At 46.4% G+C, this 25,015-nt stretch overlaps 1 pseudogene; it reads right to left on the reverse strand.

Moving 5' to 3' along the window:
• Nucleotides 1–15,253, reverse strand: part of LOC123064599 (flavonoid O-methyltransferase-like protein Os11g0303600) — a 62,286-nt pseudogene extending 47,033 nt beyond the window's left edge.
• Nucleotides 15,254–25,015: the final 9,762 nt, after the last annotated feature.

Raw genomic sequence — 25,015 nt, forward strand, 5'->3', positions numbered from 1 at the left:
AGTTCTGTGTATAAGGTTTTCCCTAGTAGTGAGAGTGTGCATAATCCAAGGACTCAACATTAGTCATAAAGAACTCACATACTTATTGCAAAAATCTATTAGTTATCGAAACAAAGTACTATGGGCATGCTCCTAGGGGGATACATTGATAGGAAAAGACCATCGCTCGTCACCGACGACCACTCATAAGGAAGACAGTCAATAAATAAATCATGCTCCGACTTCATCACATAATGGTTCACCATACGTGCATGCTACGGGAATCACAAACTTTAACACAAGTATCTCTCAAATTCACAACTATTCCACTAGCATGACTCTAATATCACCATCTTCATATCTCAAAACAATCATAAAGAATCAAACTTCTCATAGTATTCTGCACTTTATATGAAAGCTTTTATTATATCCATCTTGGATGCCCATCATATTAGGACTAAATTTATAACCAAAGAAAATTACCATGATGTTATAAAAGACTCTCAAAATAATATAAGTGAAGCATGAGAGTTCAACAATTTTGATAAAATAAAGCCACCGTCGTGCTCTAAAACGATATAATAAGTGAAGTACTAGAGCAATATTGTCTAGCTCAAAAGATATAAGTGAAGCACATAGAGTATTCTAATAAATCACGATTCATGCGTGTCTCTCCAAAAAGGTGTGTACAACAAGGATGATTGTGATAAACTAAAAATCAAAGACTCAAATCATACAAGATGCTCCAAGCAAAGCGCATGTCATGTGGTGAATAAAAATATAGCCTCAAGTAAAGTTACCGATAGACGAAGACGAAAGAGGGGATGCCTTTCGGGGCATCCCCAAGCTTAGGATTTTGGTTGTCCTTGAATATTACCTTGGGGTGCATTGGGAATCCACAAGCTTAGGCTCTTGCCACGCTTTATTCCATAGTCCATCAAATCCTTACCCTAAACTTGAAAACTTCACAACACAAAACTCAACAGAAAATCTCATGAGCTCCGTTAGTATAAAAAAATGAATCACCACTTTAAGGTACTGTTGCAAACTCATTATTTATTTATATTGGTGTAATATGTATTGTATTCCAACTTTTCATGGTTCATACCCCCCCCCCCCCGATATTACCCATAGATTCATCAAAATAAGCAAACAACACGCGAAAAACAGAATCTGTCAAAAACAGAACAGTCTGTAGTAATCTGTAACTATCGAATACTTCCGTAACTCCAAAAATCCAGCCAAATTTGAAAAACCTGAGAAATTTGTGTACCAATCCAGAGCAAAATGAATCAGATAAAAATCACGTTTCTGCGAATTATCAAAACTAATTTACTGGGCGCAAAAGTTTCTGATTTTCAGCAGGATCAACCCAAATATCACCGTAAGCCATCCTAAAGGTTTAACTTGGCACAAACACTAATTAAACAGAAAACTACATCTAACCAGAGGCTAGATGAATTATTTATTACTAAACAGGAACAAAAATCAAAGAACAAAAATAAAATTGGGTTGCCTCCCAACAAGCGCTATCATTTAACGCCCTTAGCTAGGCATAAAAACATGAGTAGATCTAAGTATTGACATCTTTGGTATGCAATCCATAAGTGTCTCTCATAATAGATTCATATGGAAATTTAATTTTCTTCCTAGTAAAGTGTTCCGTGCCTTTCCTTAACAGAAATTGGAATCTAATGTTTCCTCTTTCATATCAATAATTACACCAATCGTTTTAAGGAAAGGTCTACCAAGAATAATAGGACATGTAGGATTGCAATCTATATCAAGAACAACGAAATCTACGGCCACATAATTCCTAATTGCAACAATAAAAACATCATTAATTATTCCCATAGGTATCTTAATAGTGGAATCCGCAAGATGTAAATTTAAAGAACAATCATCAAATTCATGAAAACCTAACACATCACATAAAATTTTGGGAATCGTGGAAACACTAGCACCCAAATCACACAAAGCATATAATTCATAATTTTTAATCTTAATCTTAATAGTAGGTTCCCACTCATCATAAATTTTTCTAGGGATAGAAACTTCTAATTCAAGCTTTTCTTCAAAATATTGCATCATAGCATCAATGATATGTTCAGTAAAAGCTTTGTTTTGATTATAAGCATGAGGAGAATTTAACACAGATTGCAATAAGGAAATACAATCTATTAAAGAAAAATTATGATAATTAAATTCATTGAAATCCAAAAGAGTGGGCCTGATTTTTGTCTCTTTCTTTTTCTTTGTTTTTCCGAGGTTTTTGCCTGAGTTTTCTTTTTCCGTGGCTTTGTGGTCTGGAAAAAGAAGAAGATGCCCTCTTCTTTGTTTCCAGAGTGGCTTGTCATTCCCAAATCCCTCCCTAGACCCTGTCATTTTCATCCTAGCCCAAATCCCAATATTCTTTTTTATTGGGAATATTCCTTTTCTATTAAAGGAATAACTCAAATTGCCCTAGGTTGTGAAGCAACCTATATTTCCATCACTCCAAAAATTCCCAAATAATTCTCATAAATTGTTTGGGTCATATCTTGATCAAATATGGCAAAACGTTTCATTGCGATGTTCAAAAATAATTCCCCAATATTTCTTTTTCTATTCTGCCCTGAATGGCACTTTGTGAAGGAAGTGTCATTTATATTTTTCTAGTGGCTACCAACCTTTTTGGGCATGTTTATATGTCCAAATAATGGCCTCATGCACAATTTCAAATTTATTTGCCTAGCCAATCTTCCTCAGTGATTTTTCAAAGTTTCTGTCAAACAGAAGACTTTGTGAAGGAAGTACTAGCTAGGAGTACCAAAATGAGTTGAACATTTGCACAGTCCTTAATGTGCTCATATTAACCCCCTCCGCCTATTTGCAGCCCCATCCAATCATCTATGTGAGCACAGGAGTAAATATTTGATTTTGGCAATATTTTCAGGTTGTGAAGCAAGTGTATTTTATATTGCTTCAAAAATCCTGATAAATTACCAGATCATTCTTATACCCATATAACATATCTACACCCATTTTGGCATCATTTAAATGAGCTATTTGATCACCAATATTATTCCAAGTTTCTGGACAGAAATGATGTTTGCGAAGCAAGTGCTATTTTGGTTTGTCCATTTGGCATGAGCTTTTTACAACATATTCATATGTCCAAATGACTAAGCCTTGCCCAATTTGAGCTCAAGTGGACACTCCATGTGAGTGCATCTTGTTGATCTTCATTTTTGGACCAAATATGCAGTTGTGAAGCAACTATGATTTAGCTTGGTCCATTTCTTCCCAAGCTCCCCAGGATTGTAGTCCTTCCTATCCTAAACACCCCAGACAACTTATTTGGCCCTTAGCAGCTCCCTGTTGATCACATTGAGCTGATAAAGTTTACTGCAGTAAACTTCAGAGCTCACTAACTATTTACCCAAAGACTGTTTAACCAAGTTACCACCGTAGTTGAGACCTACCCTGGAGGAACTTACATCTAGACAATGTTTTGGGCACTGTAGAGCATTAAATGCCCATGTTCACATGGTGACTACGATGATGGCATGCCTGTGCGTGCGCTCTATGTGCTGTGGCGTGTCCAGAGCACTGTTTGTGCTGGACCCCCTCCTCCTCTCGTCGGCTTCGCGCTTGTGAAGATGTCCAACGTGCTCCTCGCGTCGTCGCTGTTCTCCTGGACCCCTCTCCCCCTCCGGCAGCTTGCTCACCGACGCAAACCGCCGCACGCCCACGAGAGCATAGTGGTGGTTTGGATCTCTTCGTCGTTGTCGCCTTCTTCCCCGTGCTCCTTTGGCCTCCTCCTCCCCATGAAGTTCTCCATGTGCCTCGCCGTCGTCTTCCCCGAGCTCATGCACGCAAGCACGAGTCCGTGGTGCCGGCCACACATACACGGCGACGCCAGCGCGACTCCCTCTCGCCCGGCTATATATAGCCATCCCCCGAGCCTCCCGAGCTCACCATTGGCCTCCTGCACCTCCTCTAGCCCCGCCTAGCTTCTTCCCCGAGCTCGAGGAGCTCTCTGTGCCCCTCAGCATCGCCATGGCCGCCGCGAAGCTCGGCTCAAATTCGAGCTCCCCGGTCCCCTTCTCCACCCACTGACCTCACCCACGTCCTCCCCATGCTCCGGTGACCCTCCCCAATCCTTCCCCTCGTCGCCGTAGTACCCCTAGCCGCGTGCCCCAAGGTCAACCGCCGCCACTGCCGTCGGCCCCCGCCAACCGCCATGAACTCCAGGCCTCCCCAGCGCCTGCTGCTACTCCAGGAGGGAGCAGCACTCCGTTCCGCGCCCGTCGGTGGTCCCAGCTCCATCGGGGACGGCCGGAGCTGCCCAGTCCATCGCCAGCGATGCACGGCCTCGCCTCTCCCCTACTTCTGTCGAGAGGAAGAATGAGATGGCCAGGTGGGGCGTTGACCTGTCCAGGCAGGCCCCGCGACCCCACCTGTCGGCGGCCCTGACGCCCGGCCCTGCCTCTGGCCCGTTGACTGGTCAAGGGCCACGTTAGATAAGTGAAGACGCCTTCTGTGTGTGCGTTTTCATTTGCCGAAAGCGTATTTCTAATTTTACGCTTCTGCCCTATCCACTCAGGGACCTGTTTGCTGAAGAAATTTTTGCAGAAAAGTCCCTGAGCTTCAACCCTCCATAACTTTTTATCCGTAACTCCAAATAAAGTGAAACCAACGCTCACTTCTTTTTTTGTCGAGCCCTCTCTCTTGGTGTCACTTTCATTATGTTTTGGCATACTTAAAATGACCATTTTGCCCCTGCCATTAATCAGCTCCCTCCGAGAGAGAATGTTTTCCGGTGATTCATTCCGTGAGTTTCTCGCACTTCTCCCCGGTGCCTTCTTCATCCCCAGGCAAGGCACAATACCCACTTGCATGATAGTCATGCAGTAGCCATGGTTTTCAACTTGAATATTTAATAAATGTTTGCTTCTTGAAAAGATGGTTACCGTTGTTCCGGTGATGTTCAGATTTGCATGTTCACTTTTGTGCTATGTTGTCTTGTACTCTGTGACCATGTTATACCTGCTAGTATTACCTTTCATATGTTTATGCTTGCTAGTAGTACATGTTGATGTTGGAGATGGTCATGCTAGTCAGTATGCGATGCTCAGTGGATATGATTTATTGTTGATATGGTGGAAAGTTATGTGATACCCTCATGATTATGTTGATATCATGTTCATGCATTTTATCATGGCTCAGCATATTTGCATTCAAGTTAACTGGATTAAATTGAACTTGAACAACTGTTGGCTGAGTCATGGTGTCGTTGAATCGATGCTAACCAGTGCAACCACGCTTACCGGTATGGGACGATCCTAACTGGGTCTATTGTCGTGCCTCTCGCCAGTGCCTCAAACGAGGGAAGGTTATGGGTGTGCTGTACCCTGGCTTGGTAAGCAGGCATAACCTTGTGTGCCTGTTGTTGAGTTGTTTGAGTTTTTGGATCCGTGTCCCCGTGTGGGACGGGCCACAACGGTGGCCATTGTGTCTGGAGGTAGACACGGGGCCACCCATGACTTAGCTCAGTGGGGAGTGAGTCGGAGTGGCCGGGAGAGTGTCATGGCAGTAGATCGATTTTGTCGGAACGTTGTTGGTCCACCCGAATGGGAGTGCGAGGCCATGGGTTCCGTGGTGTGGGTACAGTGTACTAACCTCTACAGAGTGTATATTAAATCTATCGATAGTCGCGCCCGCGGATAAGGGCCCAGGTCGAAAGTAGGTCACACCATGAGTCAACAGTAATAAGAATAATGTGCTTAATAATAATGAGATAAGTTGGCTGTGATCGCCGTAAGGATCACGGGCCATTTAGTGGTCGGGTTGTGATCGTCGTAAGGATCACGGGCCATTTAGTGGTCGGGTTGTGATCGCCGTAAGGATCACGGGCCATTTGTTGGTCGGGTTGTGATCGCCGGAAAGATCACAGTGGTATCGAGGATACCGAGTTGTTGTATATTCGTGTTGTTGTTGTATGAGAATCGTGGGTAAAGGTCAAGCTCCTTGTGGTCATTTACTGATTACTACGGTATTGTTTATACCAAGCTTGATTTGATCCTGAGATAATCGTGTGATGTCCGAGGTTGGTAAGTGATGCATGTGTTGGTTACGAGGTAACCCGAGTAGAATAAGTGGTGCATATAGTGTCATCATGTTGCATGCTAGTATTGTTGGGTTAATATGTTCATGTTGAGATAGTTGTATCATGTTTATGTTGGTCATGCCATGTTGCTATGATGATATCATGATAATTCTTGTTTAACCTGTAATTGCCATGTTGTTGTCTGTCTTGAATGCTTCTGGTTATTGTGAGCTTGCAAGTACATTCAATGTACTGACCTGGCGTGTCATGCCAATTTGCAGGTCATGCCGGATTTGATTGCTTGCCGTGGTTTCTGTTCGTGCGAGCTAGGATAAGCGTTCCAGCCAGAGTCCCTGCGGAGTGGAGTTCACCACCATCGTCGTTGTTCTGCTGCTAGAGTTATTCCGCTGCTTCGAGTTGTTCTGGTGCTTGCATAGAGCAACTGAGGATGGCGTAGTGTCGCCGTACCGATGTTATTCATTGTAATATCGGAGACCTTGTATTCATATTCGTGTAATATTATAAGAGCTGGTTTGTTCTATGCTAAGCAGTGCCATATTCCAGAAGACTTCATCTCGATCTCTGGGCTGAAATACGGGGCGTTCCAGTTTTCTCTGAGCCGGGGTGCCACAGTTCATTGCATGCTACTTAAAGTCTTGAAGTCTCCAATCCCACTTTTATCAATATTTGCATCTAGATCTAAAAGGTCCAAATCATTGGGACGCCTTTTAACTAAAGTTGACTCATCTCCAATCCCATCTTTATCAAGATTCACACTGGAAAACAAAGATTTAATAGGAGTCACATCAATCACTTTTAGATCTTCATCATTATTATCATGAAAACTAGAAGAACACGCTTTTATAAACCAATATTTTTTAGCATGCATCTTAGCGGTTCTTTCTTTGCACTCATCAATGGAAATTCTCATGGCCTTGAGAGACTCATTGATATCATGCTTAGGTTGGAGAATCAACATCAAGAGAAATTCTATCCACGTTCCTAGACAAATCATCAATCTTGAGAAATTTTCTTCAATCAAAGCATTAAAATTCTTTTGCGAACTCATAAATTCTTTAACACTATTCTCGAAATCAAAGGGCATCTTATTAAAATTTCCATAGGAATTGTTGTAGGAATTGCCATAATTATTATAGGAATTACTAGGAAACGGCCTAGGATTAAAATTACCTCTATACGTAATGTTACCAAAATTGTTCCTACCAACAAAATTCACATCCATAGATTCATTATTATTCTCAATCAAAGTGGACAAAGGCATATCATTAGGATCAGAAGAAACACTTTTATTAGCAAACAATTTCATAAGTTCATCCATCTTTTCACTCAAAACATTAATCTCTTCAATCGCATGAACTTTTTTACTAGTGGATCTTTCGGCGTGCTATCGAGAATAATTAACCATGATAATATCTAGGAGCTTAGTAGCCTCTCCTAAAGTGATTTCCATAAAAGTGCCTCCCGCGGCCTAATCTAAAAGATTTTTAGAAGCAAAATTTAGTCCAGCATAAAAATTTGTATAATCATCCACAAATTCAAACTATGTGTAGGGCAATTACGTATCATCAATTTCATCCTCTCCCAAGATTGCGCAACCTGTTCACGATCAAGTTGCTTAAAATTCAAAATATCGTTCCTAAGGGAGATGATCTTAGCGAGAGGAAAATACTTAGAGATGAAAGCATCTTTACACTTATTCCACGAATCAATACTATTTTTAGGCAAAGATGAAAACCAAATTTTAGCACGATCTCTAAGAGAAAACGGAAATAGGTTTAACTTAAAAATATCATTATCCACATCTTTCTTCTTTTGCATATCACACAAATCAACGAAATTGTTTAGATGGGATGCGGCATCTTCACTAGGAAGGCCGGAAAATTGATCTTTCATAACAAGATTCAGCAAAGCGGCATTTATTTCACAAGATTCAAATTAGTAGTGGGAGCAATTGGTGTGCTAATAAAATCATTGTTGTTGGTATTGGAAAAGTCACACAATTTGGTATTATCTTGAGCCATCGTGACAAAGCAAGCAATCCAACACACAAGCACACAAGAAGCAAGCGAAAAATTCGAATGGAAGAGGGGTGGAGAAAATGCAAATCTTTTTGAAAATCGTTTTAGAAGTGAGGGAGAGGAAAACGAGAGGCGAATGGCAAATAATGTAATGCAAGAGAGAAGAGTTTATGATGGGTACTTCGTATGGCTTGACTTGACGTAGATCTCCCCGGCGACGACGCCAGAAATCCTTCTTGCTACCTCTTGAGCTTGCGTTGGTTTTTCCCTTGAAGAGGAAAGGGTAATGTAGCAAAGTAGCGTAAGTATTTCCCTTAGTTTGAGAACCAAGGTATCAATCCAGTAGGGGACAACGCACAAGTCACCGAATACCTGCACAAACAATCAACAACTGGCACCCAACGTGATAAAGGGGTTGTCAACCCCTTCACGGTTACTTGCAAAAGTATGATCTGATAGAGATAGATAAACGTTAAAGTAAATATTTTTGGCATTTTTGGTTTATAGATTGGAAAGTAAAGATTGCAACATAAGGAACGACGACAAAAATTGGCAAGTCAATGGGAAACTCATATGATGTAATATAGACCCGGGGGCCATAGGTTTCACTAGTGGCTTCTCTCAAGATAGCAAATATTACAGTGGATGAACAAATTACTGCCGAGCAATTGATAGAAAATCGCAAAGTTATGACGATATCTAAGGCAATGATCATGAATATAGGCATCACGTCCGTGTCAAGTAGACCAAAACGATTCTGCATCTACTACTATTACTCCACACATCGACCGCTATCCAGCACACGTCTAGAGTATTAAGTTCATAAGAACGGAGTAACACATTAAGTTAGATGACATGATGTAGAAGAATTAACTCAAGAAATAATGATGAAACCCCCATCTTTTTATCCTCGATGGCAACAATACAATACGTGCCTTGCTGCCCCTATTGTCACTGGGAAAGGACATCGCAAGATTGAACCCAAAGCTAAGCACTTCTCCCATTGCAAGAAAGATCAATCTAGTAGGCCAAACTAAACTGATAATTTGAAGAGACTTGCAAAGATATCAAATCATGCATATAAGAATTCAGAGAAGAACCAAATAATATTCATAGATAATCTGATCATAAATCCACAATTCATTGGATCTCAGCAAACACACCGCAAAAGAATATTACATCAAATAGATCTCTAAGAACATCGAGGTGGACATGGTATTGAGAATCAAAGAGAGAGAAGAAGCCATCTAGCTACTAGCTATGGACCCGTAGGTCTGTGGTAAACTACTCACGCTTCATCGGAGAGGTAACGGTGTTGATGTAGAAGCCCTCCGTGATCGAATCCCCCTCCGGCAGGACACCAAAAAAGGCCCCTAGATGGGATCTCACGGGTACAGAAGGTTGCGGCGGTGGAAAAGTGGTTTGGTGGCTTCTCTGGATGTTTTCAGGGTATAAGAGTATATATAGGCGAAGAAACTAGGCCATGAGACCCACAAGGGGCCCACGAGGTAGGGGGCACAACCTCCACCCTCGTGGCCGCCTTGTTGCTTCTCCGATTTCATCTCCAAGTCTTCTGGTTTGTTCTGGTCCAAGAAAGATCATCACGAAAGTTTCATTCCGTTTGGACTCTGTTTGATATACCTTTTCTGCAAAACTCTAAAATAGGCAAAAAAACAGAAATTGGCACTAGGCTCTCGGTTAATAGGTTAGTCCCAAAAATAATATAAAATAGCATATAAATACCTATTAAACATCCAAAACAGATAATATAATAGCATGGAACAATCAAAATTTATAGATACGTTAGAGACGTATCAAAGTCCAGATCCCAGATATAGATGAACTTATACCAAGGGAATAATTAATTTTAAAAGGAGCTTCGATGAGAAGATCTACATCGTGTCCATGGGCATGAACACAAAGTTCAAGGTCGACTCCCACTTCTCCAACGCATAACCTTTCATTCACTTCTCACGTTCGATGAAGTTGTAGTGTTGAAATTTTACCTGGGAAAATACCAGAAGAGTATGACTAGTGAAAACTTTTGAGTTCACACATATTAAGGAAGGCATAGGTTCTACCCATCGTGGCATCATGGAAACATATACCACAAGCTTCAATAGTAAATATCACCAGCTCGAAAGCATAGCATGGTTGGCTAATCAGAGAATAGGATCTACCAATGGCATTACATATCAAAGAAAGAACTACTCGAGGTTTAGTATATGAACGACATTGTCGGATGGTAATTCAACAAAGGATCTGGCGGTCCATAACAGAGATGATGTGAGCATCAGCACAGAATCAGAGGAAGAAAACAATGCAAATACATTGGATTATAGAAGCAAATGACTAATTCAAAGCTCAAAAGCAAAGGAATTATGATTTTCAATTCAAAGGATCAAAAGCAAACGCGTTGATTAGGGATGGATATGTTGAGTAGGCTTAGGGGTGCAATCAATGGCAATTTGGTTGGTCAAGATCCAGCTCATGTTTAAAATGATGTCTGAGCCGGAAGGATGAATTCTAGGATCTGATTGAGGATTGCGAGCATTCGCAACATATTGAATCAACGGACTCAAAATGATGATGACAAGGGATGCTAGTGAATATTGCTAGACATATGAAAGTAACCATAATGCAGGCAGGCAAGACTTTCCAGAGCAATATGTTGCAGAGGAATCTCGATAGATCCGGTAGTATTTCAAAGTATCATATGAAACATATGAAAAACTGGGGATGAGCGGATACTCGGTAAGTGCGAGAAATTATCCGTACATGTATTCTTGCAAAAAAGGGAGCTGCAAGGCAATGGTCACAATGGATTCTCAGAATATCATTAAGTGTTACAGAGTATCTTGTAACAACAAGAGCAATTGGAAATGAAGGTATGGACGGCAAAGTGTATGTAGCTATCCATAGGGATTTATCGATGGTTGGGAATTGCAAAAGCGATGGCAAGTCTGGGGAGAACATCGGAGAGTATCGTCAGAATCTTCTGGTGATGCAACCAGTCATCTGGAATGAAGGGGCTCTCCGGCAGGAAGTGGGTATGAGAGCCTAGAGTTATAATTAGTAAAATCATTTAACCCGAATAGAAGAGAGATTAGAGTCCCAGAGTATAGACGAGGAATAAAAGATCCTATTACCACCCAATATCGACGTGGGATCATAATCCGAACAACCATGTTATTAAAAGTTTTTCAACGACTAGACTCAACTTCGGCCAAGGAGTTGGAAAGGGGGATTCCTACAGGCAGTCGGCTCTGATACCATCTTGTGGCGCCCCCGATTTGACCGTACACTAATCATGCACACAAACATGTACGATCAAGATCAGGGGCTCATAGGAAGATATCACAACACAACTCTAAAAACAAATAAGTATTACAAGCATCATATTACAAGCCAGGGGCCTCGAGGGCTCGAATACAAGTGCTCGATCATAAACGAGTCAGCAGAAGCAACAATATCTGAATACAGACATAAGTTAAACAAGGTGGCATAAGATGGCTAGCTTGGGATTCTCCTAACTACTCCTGGTCGTCGTCGGCCTGGACGTAGTAGTAGGCACCTCCAATGTAGTAGGAGTCGTCGTCCGTGGCGTCTGGCTCTTGGGCTCCAACATCTGGTTGCGACATCCAAGAAGAATGGAAAAGGGGGAAAAGAGGGAGCAAAGCAACCGTGAGTACTCATCCAAAGTACTCGCAAGCAAGGATCTACACTACAAATGCATCGGTATCAATAAAATAGATAGTATATATGGACTGAATTGTAGAATGTCCGAATAAGAAGGGGATAGCTAGTCCTATCAAAGACTGCAGTTCTGGCAGCCTCCATCTTGAAGCATGTAGAAGAGAGTAGCTGGTAAGTTCACCAAGTAACATTGCGTAGCATAATCCTACCCGGCGATCCTCCCCTCGTTGCCCTGTGGGAAAGCGATCAACGGGTTATCTCTGGAACTTGTAAGAGGTGTGTTTTATTAAGTATCCAGTTCTAGTTGTCATAAGGTCAGAATACAACTCTGGGTCGTCCTTTTACCGAGGGATAGGGCTATTCAAATAGATAAACTTCCCTCCAGGGGTGCACCACATAACCCAACACGCTCGATCCCTCTGGTCGGACACACTTTCCTAGGTCATGCCAGGCCTCGGAAGATGAACACATCGCAACCCTACCTAGGCACAACAGAGAGAGGTCAGTACGCCGGTCTAAATCCTATGCACGCAGGGGTCTGGGCCAATCGCCCGTCGCACACCTGCACGTTGCGTACGTGGCCGGTAAGCAGACCTAGCCTCCTAATACAAGAGTAGGTGTTCCAGTCCAATTCGGTGTGTGCCACTCAGTTGCTGACGTGAAGAAGGTTTCAGCTGATACCACGCCGTCGACTGCCCATAACTGTTCCCGCGTAGTTGGTTAGTGCGTATCCACGGACGCCGACCATGGACCTGGCCCACCTATCTCCTAGGTGGTCGCAACCTGCCTTGTCGCTTCGCCACAAAGTAACCATCAGGAGGTTTCGGGAACCCCAGCCCACCACTACTTGGGTGGAACCAACTTCCCCTTCAGCCCACATCTCCGAACAGTAACATCATTATGTAATAGTATATAGTATAAACTCGTGATCACCTCCCGAAGTGATCACGACCCAGTAGTATAGCATGGCAGACGAACAAGAGTGTAGGTCCACTGATGTAATACTAGCAACCTATACTAAGCATTAGGATAGCAGGTAAAGGTATCAACAATTGTAGGAACAATGACAGGCTATGCAATAGAATAGGAGCTAGCGAATCAACAACAGTAGAAAACCTAATGCAAGAATAAGAGAGAAGAGAGTGGGCGATATCTGGTTGATCAAAGGGGGGGTTGCTTGCCAGGTTGTTCTGGCAAAAAGGAGGGGTCGTCAACACCGTAGTCGAACTGGAGGTCACCGGCAGTCTCAGGGTCTACCGAAAAGAAGTAACGGAGAGGGAACACAATAAATAACTAAGAAATCAAATCATCACAAAGCATAACATGGCAATACGCGGTGCTAGTGGTGACATAACACAGTAGCAGGTGATACCGGTGAAGTGGGGAATCATCCGGGAAAGTATTCCCGTTGTTTCACGTTTTCGAACAGACGGACCGGAGGGGATTGTTGCAGGTTCGCTATGCTAAGGACGTGTGGTGCATGAACAGACTACGTCGTCTCGTCGTTCTGAGCAACTTTCATGTACAAAGTATTTTCATCTGAGTTACGGATTATTTTATATGATTTTTCGAAGTTTAAATCATTTTTGAATTATCTGGAATTATTTTAATTCAAAAATATATATTAAACTTAATTGCTATGGATACACAGAGAGTGTACCCAGGGGATACACGTGTGTCTGACAGTAGGGCCAGTTGACTGAGTCAACTACCCAGTCAGCAAAGGCTTACTAGTGGGCCCAGCTGCTGACTCAGCAGCTGACTGAGATGGCCTTATCCACTAGAATAGTAGTTGGGTCCCACCTGTCATTCACACAGACTAATTAATAGAGGCAAATTTTACTGTGGGTTAATTAAAGGGAGGGCCCCATATGTGAGTGGCACATTTGGTAGTTTAATTAGTATTTAGTTAAACCAAATTTTAATTAGGGCAGTGGGGCCTGATGGTCAGTCACATTGGGTTAACTAATTAGGGGCATTAGCAACTAACCCGGCCGGACATGTCAGCGTCGCCGGTGTTGCGTCGGCAGCGACCAAACCAGCGGCGGAGATGCACGGGTCTCGCCAGAAATCGTACACAGGGCACAGATCGAAGCGCGGCTGGGCGCGTTCGAACGGCCAGACGACCGCGCGTCGACTGGGACTGGTGGCGTCGTCGGAGTTGGCCGGAAAGGCGACGAAGAGCGGCAGTGGCGTTCGGGAAGGAGGGGCAGAGACGGCGCTACGGGGCACGAGGTGAGGCGTGCGAGGGTGCGTCGTGCTGCTAGGAGCACCAGGAGCACGGTGCTGGGGTTGGGCGAGGCCCACGATGGTCGTGGCCACGTCGGCAAGTCGAGCAGCAGCGACACGGGCACGGTAATGGCAACGGCGAGCTACGGCACGGATTCACGATGCAGACATGGGGTTTTCGGGGCGGAGCTCACCACGGAGAGGGAGCGCTGATCAGTGGGCTCGGGGAAGCGCAGGAGTTGACAAATCGCACGGTGAGTTCCGGCGGGGCAGAGGTTGAAGACGGCGTCGTGGAGCTCGATGCGGAGACGTTGAGCTCCAACGGATTTCCTCAGGTGATGTAGGAGATGACGGCGGTTCTTCCGAGCGCGGTTTCGGTTGTCGAGGACGCCGGTGGCAACGCGGGCGAGCAGGCGGCGGCAACGGTTGCGCTCGAGGGAGAGGGGAAAGAGAGGAGCGGCGCAAGGAAGAGGGGAACTAGGGGCGCTAGGGTTAGGTCGAGGTGACCTAGAAGGCGACAGGGGAGCGGCGGATGGCTGACGCGTGCGGCATCCCACTCCATGGACGACGCACAGGCATCCAGCGCATCGAGGAACAGAAGGGGGGAAGACGACGGGCGGGCGAGGCAGGCTGGGCCGGCTGGGCTGCACTGGCACTGTGCAGGCCTAAGTGCAAAGTGCCATGTGGCCGTTTCACTTTTCTACCTTTCTTTTTATTACTAATCTTTTTTTCCTCTATGAATTCTGTTTTGTAATTCCTTTAGCCACTAGTTGGCTTTTATGAAAATATGTAACTAGTCCCATAAATAACATTACATTATATAGCAGTGCCACAAAAAGTTTGGCACTTAGATAAAAATATTTGGAATTTTTATAATTTAAAAAGCATCTAAATTATTGTTTTAGCCACTGATTTAATTATTTTGGGGCACTTAGCCACTTTATAAAATGTTGGTTTCTCGACCATAATTAATTAGGAATTATTTGCCACATGACGAACATTTTAGTTTTGACATTTGAAATCTTTTAAAGTTTGACCTGATTTTAAAAATTAAATTTGAACGGAGTTTGAATCAACGTGAATTTATCAACAGTAATTGTGGTGACGTTGTGTCATTAGCAGAGGATTACTGTAGCTTAATTATCCGGGTGTCACACTGCGCCTTGATTAGCTCGGCGTCGGTGGGGATTGTCATCGTCTGTGAAGACTTAGCAGCCATTGCTTTCTCTATCTCTTGCTATGAGGCTGGTGTTGTGTTTGTGTGTTGATTACTTCCCTAGCTAGGAGGGTTTATATAGCATCCATTTTTGCTATTGCTACAACAACTAACACTGATTCAATCATTCACTCGTGGAACTCGAGGTGGACAGTGCTCCTCGACATTTCTTACCCACACTGCTCAAAAGCTGAGCGAGGAGCTGTTTGTTGCAGAACAGGGCTATGCACGTCCACATGGCTTGTTACGCACACTGCCCAGGAGCAGAGCGGGGTCTGTTTGTGACGGACGCAAAGTATAGTACCGAGATTCCTTTCCACAATACTGCCGGATAGATAATTAGTGTCATGGACAGCTCATTAGTTACTAGCTTTAATGCAATGTGCTCCCTGGGTACACCTGGCTACTCTGTTTATGGAGTATAAATCGAGATGGAACAATTTGTTGGTGAAAATAAAAAAAGATGGCGCGGAGGGCTTGCATGTTTTTGATGTGGAGGTTTGCATGTGGTAGAAAGTGAAATATAAGCATATGGTTGATAAAGTGGAGGGTTTGCATGTGATGAAAATGCAGAGGCGGAGCCAGGATTTGTGCATAGGGGGCCAAGAGACCATAACCCGAAAAAATAGTCAACATCGTAGATGTATTAAATGCTTTTGATATACTCCATTGTGGAATGAAGGGAGTATCTTACACTCAGCGGGGCAATGCAAATATGTTACATTTGCATTTTTTTTTAAATCGGGTTCTTGACTACCCAGAAAATCAAATGTGTTATTTACAGACAAATAATATACTGTTTTCGTCTTCATGACTACACAAATACAAAAACAATTTAGGAAAGATTAAATCTAAATTATATAACCAATGCATCATGGCTGATTTGCAATACCGGTATGCCAGGATAGAAGAAGAAATCACTGACCTAACTAATTTAATCTAAGTCATGAAATCGGTGCTGCCTGACATAGACCAGTAACGCGTATGATATAAATCAACAAAGGAGAGACTGACCGTAGGATTTTCTTGAGCATCACCAAGGTCACCGGAGGCGGACGGAACCTGCCTGCTTCGGCCGTCGCCGTCGATCAGGACCGGTTATGCAGTGCCGTATGCGCCCAGCCCTTCTCCTATAACTAGCGTGAGAATGAGGCAGGCACGCAGCGAGGGTCGTGCGTCGCGTCGGCGCCGATACAATGGGTAGACGATGGGGATTCGCTAGACTAAACAGGCCGTTTTGACCAACTAGTAATGGGCTGCAGTGCGTACAACTTTTGACCAAATTAATCTGTAGTTGGGCGTGTGGGCTTCAAGCCTGGAGCGCATCGTATAGGGGGGCCAAGTGTTCCGTAGGCACCCCCCCCCCCCCCCCCCCCCCCGGCTCCGCCACTGTGAAAATGGATAAATAAACTAGCAGATCCCGTAAAAAGACCATCCGATAAAATAACCGCCATGGGATGAGGATGTTTTTTCGCCCAGAATAGATCACACAAAATCATCCGTCCTCTTTTTTTTGCGGAACCTGCATATTCCGTGCAGTTTCCTCTATATCTACGAGATTGGGAGCAATTTTTACATGGACCTGAAAATAAAGAAACAGTTGGCGGGAGAGAACTTTCAGCTCCCGCCATGTTCTTCCCGAACGTGACCTCGCCGAAACGCCTCAACGCCGATGACCACCGGACCCTTACTGCCGACCCGTGAGCTGCCGCCATTGCTCGAGCCGCGAGCTGCTGCTGTGAGCTACGCGGGCTAGCTAGCTAGCTAGCAGCTGCTGTTGCCGCCGTCACGAGCTAGCTAGTTGCAACACATCTTAGAATTTTTGTTGTTAGAATTAATCCGAGGCCATCGTCGATCTACCGAGGACCAAGCAATCACATGAGGAAGGACACCGAGATTTGATAACGTGGTTCACCGATATGGCTACATCCTCGGGGCCTGATTACGGGCGCTCCTCCCCGTGACACCGTCACAATACCGCACACCGGCCACCCGGGCGCCGGCACACGCCGTCGGCTCCCCCTTGCGCACCTGTATTATTATGTTGGCATAGGTTATATCGTGTGTCTATCCCCGCTATATATGAGAGGCCTAGGATACATGTGTTCTACTAGGACACGACTCCATATCCTATGTAAACACAATACTATCCAGAGTCCAACTGTAAGCTATCTTGTACACTATATTCGACACAACTCTAACAAACTCCACCTTGGCGAATATTCTCCACCACCTTGAGTTCGTCCATGCGTCAAACTTTCATGTACATTGGACTTGAGTTTATCCCGTGAGCGCCGCTGTTACTCCAAAGACTCCATGTGACTCCACCTGCAACTTGTAGTCCCTTCTTTTCTTGACCACAGTCAACACTCGAGCGAAATTAAGTTTCACATTACTCTAGTTTGCGCTCCCAACTTTCAGAGTATCAGTCCAACACCATCACACACCGATCACTGACCTGCGTGAAAGTGAACAACTCACATATTGGGTGTCACATATAAGAGTTAGCTGAACTCAATATCACCGCTCATTTCTTGACCGCCTGTCTGAAACCTGAAAGAATTTCACCATTGCTTGTAGTCACCCCGAGTCAAATTCGCAGTTGCCTCACCACATGTATGACCACCAGAGCCCTGGCCCGTCTCCATGCCCCGTGCTACCGCATGCCTCACCGCTATTATCGCGTCGAGCCTCCGCTGTCCCGGTCGAGTCTCAAGGGTCGCTAAACCACACCACTCAACCCCCACTGCAGAGTACCACCGATCATCACCGACCGATGACGAGTTTCACGCTTCCATCAAACCACTAGGCTCCAGTCCAAACTGCATGTCACTCGCTTTTTCCCAGCTGAATAGGCTTCGACTCTCTGGATCCTTACACCGTAGCCCCTCAATCAAGCTCCACCTTCAACATGACTCCATGGTAGATGATCAGTCCACCCCGCGTCCCGTCGACTTCAAGCTCACATGCGTACCCCATCTTGAATCAACCCCACGCCATAGTCTTGTCGAAGCCACACAAGCCCTCGGGGCCTGCGCCACGTGTTTCCACGCCCAGAAGTCGGTCACCATCGGCATCACGCTCCTATGTCGTCGTCGCCGATTCCACCACCGTCTTCTGTACCAACCGACTTGCATCGATCCCGTCAGACTATCTAGTCCGACCCAGCAGAACATGTCCGGCTGCACGACATGCACCAAACTCCACAAGCCTTGTATGCACATCCATATGACATGCTTGCCCGCGCGCCTCCGCCACCTGCCCACGTGTTCCAAGCCAGCACAGCAAACCGACCCAGAAAAAAAAACATCTATGGGAACTGCACAATTCTTCTTCTTTCCTGTCATTGTTTGTTGTTGCTTCTCCGTGTACCATATAGCAGACAGAACAACGGACCGAACTTGATCCAACCAAACTGCTCTCATGCACACACACGTGGTCCTGTAGCCTTTTTTGCTCAAACAAATCCTCACGATGTGGCTATCCGTAGATCTCCAACAGCTCCGCAGACGTGTCTCGCGGTCTCCAGCAATTCCCAGCGTCTTGCCCACAGGGTCAAAACACACTAGCCGCAAGTGCCCCACATGGGCCTCGCCAACCGAGAGCCCCTGGGCCCGCACCTGGACCTCTCATCGCAGATAGGGCTCCTGCCTGGGCCTCTGCACGCGGGATCTCGCGTCCCCTGCTGCTGTCTCGCCGAGATCGCTTTCCGTGAAAATTACGACCAATATTCGCCTTGGAATCGTAACTCGCCGACGATATCGCCCGTATTACATCCTGCAGATCTCTGTCGATATTTTCTTCCTCACGGACCAACGACTACACAACCTCCGATCTTCGCAACCCTAGCTCATGATACCACTTGTTAGAATTAATCCGAGGCCATCATCGATCTACCGAGGACCACCGATATGGCTACATCCCCGGGGCCTGACTACGGGCGCTCCTCCTCGTGACACCGTCGCAATACCGCACACCGGCCACCCGGGCGCCGGCACATGCCGCCGGCTCCCCCTTGCGCGCCTGTATTATTATGTTGGCATAGGTTACATCGTGTGTCTACCCCCGCTATATATGAGAGGCCTAGGATACATGTGTCCTACTAGGACACGACTCCATATCCTATGTAAACACAATACTACCCAGAGTCCAACTGTAACCTATCTTGTACACTATATTCGACACAACTCTAACATTTGTTATGAATCCAAGCAGCACTGCACTTCCGTCTGCTAAGTGGAGGCCAATCGATGTAGGAGTAGATAGCTAGCAAGTTGGGCACGACAAAGAGACATCACACACCGCGCGTCGTAAACAAGGATGAGCTAGTTGCCACGTGATGCACGCGCCCTTTTATATGACGTGTGCAAAGAGAGTTCCATTCGCTGCTACGGATCAAAGTTTTACAGTCGGTCAAATCTGCCTTGTATCATGCATGCTAACTAGACAATTTTAAGGCTGCTTGTAATGGGTTATGGGTAGTGTCGGTGTCAAAACCGGCGGATCTCGGGTAGGGGGTCCCGGACTGTGCGTCTAGGCGGATGGTAACAGGAGACAAGGGACACGATGTTTTTACCCAGGTTCGGGCCCTCTCGATGAAGGTAAAACCCTACTCCTGCTTAATTGATATTGATGATATGGATAGTACAAGAGTGGATCTACCACGAGATCAAGGAGGCTAAACCCTAGAAGCTAGCCTATGGTATGATTGTTGTTATGATTGTTGTCCTACGGACTAAAACCCTCCGGTTTATATAGACACCGGAGAGGGCTAGGGTTACAAAGAGTCGGTTACAATGGTAGGAGATCTACATATCCGTATTGCCAAGCTTGCCTTCCACGCCAAGGAAAGTCCTATCCGGACACGGGACGAAGTCTTCAATCTTGTATCTTCATAGTCTTGGAGTCTGGCCGATGATGATAGTTCGGCCATCCGGACACCCCGTAGTCCAGGACTCCCTCAGTAGCCCCCGAACCAGGCTTCAATGACGACGAGTCCGGCGCGTATATTGTCTTCGGCGTTGCAAGGCGGGTTCTCCCCCAAATTGCATGTGCTTGCCGAATAGTGTCCGGCTTCCTTATAAATGTTGCGCTCCTTGGCTTCTACGCCCAATAATGGCCTTCTTCCACGTGTCGTACGAATGCGAAAGGCCAGGGTATTTTTACATTTTACCCCCTAGCTGCACGAATAAGCTGCCTATAAGAGAGGCAAGAATCCAGATCCAAATCACACCATCCTCCTCCCGCGAGTACTCATCGGAGCGCTTCTGATAAAAATCCACTCCATCATGGACCATCGACGCGGCTCCTCCTCTCGCGTTCCCAGCCCTCAGCCAGGAGATTGGGGGAGATGTTCAGTCCCGCACAGCGAGCTGGTGACGCTCCAAGCGGAGGGATACCTCCCTCCGGCCTTTATGGTCCCGGTTCGAGCCGGGCTGGCCACCTACAAAGGTGGAAAGCAGGCGGAGACCACCCCCTGTCCCTCCAAAGAAGAGCGGGTGTGCTTTGTCCCTTATCTAATAAGGGGGCTCGGATTTCCCATACATCCGTTTCTCCGGGGGCTTCTGGAGTTCTACGGACTCCAGCTTCATCACCTCACGCCCGCCTCCATTCTGCACATTGCGGGTTTCGTAGCTCTTTGTGAGCTGTTCTTGGGCATCGAGCCCCATTTCGCGCTGTGGAAGAGATTGTTTTGCCTTGTACCCCGTTCTCACGAGGGGTCGATATATCAAGTGGGCGGAGCCGAAATATGGCGCATCGCCGGGACCGGATATCTATCCGGAACCCCAAAGAAGGCGTCCGAAGACTGGCCTTCGGAATGGTTTTATGTGGAAGATGCTCCACTGCCGGACCCAGTTCGGATCGGCCTCCTGGAGTTCAGCAACGCTCCTCTGAAGAAACGCCTGAGTTGGCGCCCGCGGAGCCCTCAACTAGAGGATGACAGGAGCGTCCATTATTTGATGGGCCGGATAAGGCTGCTAGCTCATTCCGGACTGACCATGATCGGAGTCATGGCCATGTGCATTATGCGAGGGGTGCAGCCGCTCCAATATAGGGGCCACCCCATGTGGGATTTCAACGGAGAGAATGATGCCACCCGTCATGGCCGCAAGGGGCCGGGATCGGCCGCAGATCTGGTGAAGATCATGTCCGGCTTGTACAAGGGGGAGAAGGAGGACTTCCTCCAAACGAGTCCATTGAACGGATTCTCCATGAATAACCCTCGGAGCTGGGTAAGTGAACGCTTATCTATCCGATCCGTGCTTTCAAAGTTAAATGTCTTACTTTATGATTTCGACGCAGGATCTGCGTCGGGATGTGGAGGGCATACACAGTCCGGCTCCACAACCCGAGAATCCAGGAAGATCCCTTGATCCGGCCTCCGAAGAAGATCCGAACATAAAGGTGGAGCTGATTGACGGGGTGTTCCATCAACTTAGCATGGACAATGCTCTAGTCGCCATTACGGCTGACTACCCCGGTTTATCTCCGGCTTCCCAGGTAACTATGACCGGATCCCCGACACCATTACTTCATCCGTGCTTATTTCTGACCACCGCATACCAACGATGTCTCGCAGGAGGTGCCTTCAAGGCGGGAAGCAGATCCCGCAGCAGCTGACCAACCAGGGTCAGTTTGGCCCAGCAGGCGGAAGAGGGGTGCAGTGCGAATTGAAACGTCACCGCAACGGTATGACACGCCACCGTTTTTAAGGAAAAAGACCCCTGTGAAGTATATTGATGCTAACGACTTTTCCAGGAGAAAGAGCGCTCGCCGGACTGTGTCCGGAGAGGTTGCCAACCAAGCCTCCGCCAGCCAGGCTCCAACACCTGGTCCAGAGGGGGAGGCGAGCGCAAGGCGCGAGCCGGATGCTCCTCCAACGGAGGATGCCGACAGGCTGTCCGCCACCAGGTCTGAGGTGGAGAGCGCCATGAATCACAGGCGCCGCCGGACAGTTCTTCGTGACGCGTGTTTCTCCCCGAAGGCGTTGAATGCCTTTAACGCGGGAGACACGCACCTCCGTGCCACTCAAGATGGTTTAACCAGAGCCACAGAGCAGTATGTGAAAGACATACGGGTAAGGGATTTTAATAGTTGTATATGCCAGTAGCCCCCGAGACTTAAAGTAGTTAAAATAACTGATTTAAGGATCATTTGATATGCAGGATCTTACGAAGAAGAATACCCAATTGTCCCAGGAGCTACAAGAGTGCAAGGCTCAACTTGAGGCCGCACTAGCCGCTGCAGGAGGAGACACAGAGACCCCCCCTCCGGTAACACATATTTCAAAAAGATAAGTGGTGTGCGGCGTGCGTATAAGTCTGACAATAATATTGCAGATGTTGCCAGACTTTATCCGGACAAGCAACAGCTACTGCGCCAGCTGAAGGCCGGTGAGAGGGTGCTTATGAAGGTGCAGCAGGAGAGGAACAAACTCCAAGATGCCCACACCTAGCTTGGAGAAGAGCTGAAAGGTGTTCGGGCCCAGCTGTCTGGCTCCGTGAAGGAGAATCAGCGGCTTCGTCACGGCATCTACAGTAAGTGCTTGAGCAAACTCTTTTGAAAAGAAGACTTCGGCGAGGAAGTCGATTGACAGAAATGTGTCTGTAGGTGTGCTCACAGGTCGCCCTGCGGAGGAAATGCCTGGTTCAATGGGTGATCAACTTCCCGAGCTGCTGCAACTGCTCGAACGTGTTCGGCAGGCGATGAGTAGCCTCGCCCAGGCCTTATGGCCGTCCGTCTCCCTACCCGAGGGTCTTGGAGGGCTTGCGGAGAAGCTTCAGGGAGCACGGCAGCGCTTCCATTTATGGAAGATATCGGCTTGTCGTCAAGGCGCCAGGGAGGCCTGGGCCATGGTGAAGACGCGGTACAAGAAGGCGGATCCGAACCACATGGCCGAGGTCGGACCTGTGGGGCCCGATGGGAAGGAGATACCTGTGAGCTTAGTGTACGGCCAAGTAGAGGTGGCCGCTAAGTATTCCCAACGGGAATGTAAATTAGACAGCCTGTTAGATGGGATTGAAGAGGAGTACCATCAGTCAATGTGACGATGTATTTTTAAAATGACATGTATAATGCCTTCTAGCCGGATTGTAGATCGTTTGTCTTTGCGGACCTTTTCGCTTCAACCTCGGGACCCAACGGTCCGGAGTGTGTCCGAATACCCTCGCGATTATGCAAAAAACCGGGGCATGCATGGAGACCAGGCGTAGGGGTCATTAGTGCTTTATCAGACAAGTGCCCAACTAGTTATGTTATATTACATGGTTAGTAAGAAACATCTTCCAGGGAGAATAGTTCCGTTAGGGGTTCCTTTCCCTAGGAGGCATGCCCTAAAGTGCATGTCCGGACTGCGAAAAGAGCAGAAAAGCATCTGGGGGCAGATAAATGAATGAATAAGAAATCATATTTCAAGTCACCGACCGAATATTCCCTTAAGAATGCTAGCTTTCGGCTTCACCCAGTCTGATGTACACATCCGGCTGACCCGGCAGTAACAATCGCAGAGGTGCTCCCTTTACCTCCTAGCCGAACAATAGGGAACGTAGGGGTAAGCACAGGAGCCAGGCAACCTAGCTTGGCCAAAACTTAAGTCATATCGATGCATATAATGGTGAATAAAAGGTACATGCGGAAGTTTGACACATGTGTTGGGCATAAAGCCCGTATAAATAAGCTTCTGTTAAAGAAGCCCCCAGGTATAATGAGTGCGAGTGGCACGTCAAGTGTGTGCGAACAATTCGCAGATCAGCCCTCAAAGGCTTTACGAAAAGGTGGGGAGAAAAGAGAGAAACAAAAGACAACTGAAGTATAAAATGTGGACGGAGGAAGGAGACGAACTCTGAGTCCGGCGCTAGGCGTAGAATCTTCAGAGGCGGGCTGCGTTCCATGGGTTCAGCTCGAGTCGGTTGTCCGATGTGTTTCGCAGACGGTATGCTCCGCCGGTCAGGACTTGGTCGATGATAAAGGGACCTTCCCATTTGGGCTTGAGTTTGTCCTTTTTCTTGTCCGGCAAGCGTAGAACTAGTTCGCCAACATTGTAAGTTTTAGCCTGTACTTCTCTGCTTTGATATCTTCGAGCCTGCTGCTGATAGAATGCGGAACGAGCCTTTGCCATGTCGCGATCCTCCTCCAATGCGTCTAAGCTGTCCTGCCGATCCAACTCGGCTTCTCTTTCTTCGTACATGCGCACTCGAGGTGAGTCATGAATTATATCGCAGGGCAAAACTGCCTCTGCGCCGTATACCATAAAGAATGGTGTGAATCCGGTAGTATGGTTTGGCGTGGTCCGCAGCCCCCAGAGTACGAAGTCGAGCTCCTCTACCCAGTGCGTGTTAGATTCCGTAAGGGACCACACTAATCTGGGTTTGATGCCGCTCATGATTAGACCATTTGCTCGTTCAACTTGACCATTGGTTTGAGGGTGATAGACTGAAGCGTAGTCGAGCTTAATGCCCATATTTTTGCACTAGAGTTTAACCTCGTCGGCTGTGAAGTTCATACCGTTATCGGTGATGATGCTGTGGGGGATACCGTAACGGTGTACTACCCTGGATATGAAGTCTATCACAGGTCCGGATTCGGCCATTTTAACTGGCTTGGCCTCTATCCATTTGGTGAATTTGTCCACCATGACCAATAGGTATTTTTGCTTGTGGGTTCCCCCTTTAAGGGGTCCAACCATGCCAAGCCCCCAGACTGCAAACGGCCAGGTGATGGGTATAGTTTTGAGGGTGGTGGGTGGCATGTGGCTCTGATTAGCAA

This window comes from Triticum aestivum, chromosome 3B, assembly GCF_018294505.1.
Source record: "Triticum aestivum cultivar Chinese Spring chromosome 3B, IWGSC CS RefSeq v2.1, whole genome shotgun sequence".
NCBI lineage: Eukaryota > Viridiplantae > Streptophyta > Magnoliopsida > Poales > Poaceae > Triticum > Triticum aestivum.